At 42.7% G+C, this 2,331-nt stretch overlaps 1 long non-coding RNA gene across 1 annotated transcript; it reads left to right on the top strand.

The window, feature by feature from the left end:
* Positions 1 to 1,385: 1,385 nt before the first annotated feature.
* Positions 1,386 to 1,751, top strand: LOC119419312. The gene is made up of 3 exons (XR_005187253.1): positions 1,386 to 1,440; positions 1,524 to 1,581; positions 1,660 to 1,751. It is a non-coding gene; the product is annotated as an uncharacterized LOC119419312 (long non-coding RNA).
* The last annotated feature ends 580 nt before the right edge of the window (positions 1,752 to 2,331 follow it).

The raw sequence follows: 2,331 nt of genomic DNA, 5'->3' as shown, positions 1-2,331 counted from the left end.
TATATATATATATATATATATATATATATATATGTGTGTGTGTGTGTGTGTGTGTTTTTGTGTGTATGTGTTCTCTTTATATCGCTCTCCTCTATTCCTATCTCCTTCTTTACCTTTTAACCCTTCTCTCACTTTTCTGCTTTGTTATCTTCTGTGTTTTTCATCCCCATATCCATTACATCTGAAACAAGCCCAAAGCAAATTCTAATAAAATTTAATTTATATATCAAGCAGAGCATTAAGGCCAGCCATAATGCTCTGCTTGTGAAAGTAAATCTGTTGGGCATCACTTTGACACTCAGACAATAATTCTAAGTGTCACAATGCAGGACAGGATGGGGGGGGGGGGGGGGCTCTAATAATATTAACACATGATCGAACTCCAGGTTTCTCCACTGAGTCCAGTTGTTTCTTCAGATCTTGATGGTCAGCAACTAACAGCATCACACTCATCTTCCAAGATGTGGACACATGCTTGCCTTGTTGCCATAGCACTGTGGCTATTCTAGTGTACTTCTATTTCAGTGGAAATCCATCCATTATCTTTACCCGCTTATTCCATTTTGGGTCACGGGGGTCGCTGGTGCCCATGTCCAGCAATCACTGTGCGAGGGGAGGGGTACACCCTGGACAGGTCGCAAGTCCATCACAGGGCCACATAGAGACAAACGAGACAAACAACCATTCACTCTCCCACTCACACCTAGGGACAATTTAGAGTTACCAATCAGCCTAACATGCATGTTTTTGGTCTGTGGGAGGAAACCGGAGTACCCGGAGAAAACCCACGCATGCATGGAGAGAACATGAAAACTCCACCCAGAAGGCCCCTGGACCGGGGTTTGAACCAAGGACCTGCTCGCTGAGAGGCAGCAGCTCTACCAGTTGCGCCACCGTGCTGCCCTCAGTGGAAATCATAAAACTCAATTGCAAATGTGTAAAAAAAAAACTTGTAAAAATGCCATTTCCATCTTGAATTGTTCAAACCAGATAATAATTTTGCTGTCAGATGTGTCTGAGCTAGAGTTCTAGAGAGAGAAGGGTTTTCTCACTTGTTTTTCCAAACTTTTATTGTCTCTTTTGACTTTTTGTCCTGTGTTGTACGACTTACTGCCATGAAGTTACTGGTCACAGCACGTTTCAGTTGGGTTGTGTGGGGTTTTCTAAAGCAGGAGGAGCAAATCAACAATTTTGATAGAAACTAAAGATTTATTGGGCAAATGTTCATTAGGGTGCTTTATAACTTGTGCACTGTGAGTGTTAAATAATGTTTTTAAATAAATCAAAGCATGTCCAATAGGCCTCTGTGCCTCTCTTATACCACAGCGTGTGTTTTGGAAAGAAAAGAACTGGTGTACGTGAGTGTTCATGCTCTTTTTCCCACAGATTCATCCTTGCTCGCAAGTGCAGAAAGCTGTCGGACCTGACCAAAGAAGAAAGGTTAGAAACATGATAAGAGATGAGCTACATGCCCTCTGACAGGTCGCAGGATGCTTCAGTCCAAACTTGTGTGTTTTGTTTAGGCTGAAGAGGATCTGTGAGATTTACTCCAGAGTGCTGGGCTCAGAGGAAGCTCTGCATGTGAGTGTGCTCACACATCGATACAAACAGCTAGAAGCTAGCTAGCTTGTTTAAAGCATTCAAACTTGTGTCTTTCAGCCTGTGCACTATGAGGAGAAGAACTGGTGTGAGGAGGAGTACTCTGGTGGCTGCTACACCGCCTATTTCCCCCCAGGAATCCTGACCCAGTTTGGAAGGTAAATTACACAAACCACCCACCCTGTGTGTGTTAGTGTTTACTGCTGCCTGCTGTCAGACAGGTGAAGGAGGAGCAATAATGTGCATGTGTGTGCATGCGTGCATGTGTGTGTAAATGCTAAATGGACTGTGCTTTTATAGCGCCTTTCTACCTAATCTATATTTGATAATCTATCTGAGGCTCAGTGGGATTAACCTGTCTGAATAAAGGTTGAATGAATGAATCTACGTTGCAAGGACCAACTGCATCTTATTGGATCCAAAGCCCGGGCTCCATAGGAAGAAGTGCCATTGGTGGGTTAGGGGATAGGTTTAGGACTAAGGTGTGAATTGAGGATGGGTTAGGTTTAGGGTTAGGTATTCATTCATTCATTCAACTTTTATTTATATAGTTAGTCTCATTGAGCCACGAGGACTCCTTTTCAAGAGTGACTTGTTTTAGACAGACAACATGTAAAGTACAGACAGCAATATTCAACAAAATGCTATTAAAAATCAAATAAAAGTACAGTAGTCCCTCACTTATCGCAGGGGTTATGTTCCAGACTTCCCTGTGATAGGTGAAAATCTGCC

Source organism: Nematolebias whitei, chromosome 13, assembly GCF_014905685.2.
Source record: "Nematolebias whitei isolate Nwh7 chromosome 13, NemWhi1, whole genome shotgun sequence".
Lineage (NCBI taxonomy): Eukaryota > Metazoa > Chordata > Actinopteri > Cyprinodontiformes > Rivulidae > Nematolebias > Nematolebias whitei.
The sequence above is the reverse complement of the archived record's forward strand: the minus strand, read 5'-3'. Positions and strand labels throughout refer to the sequence as shown.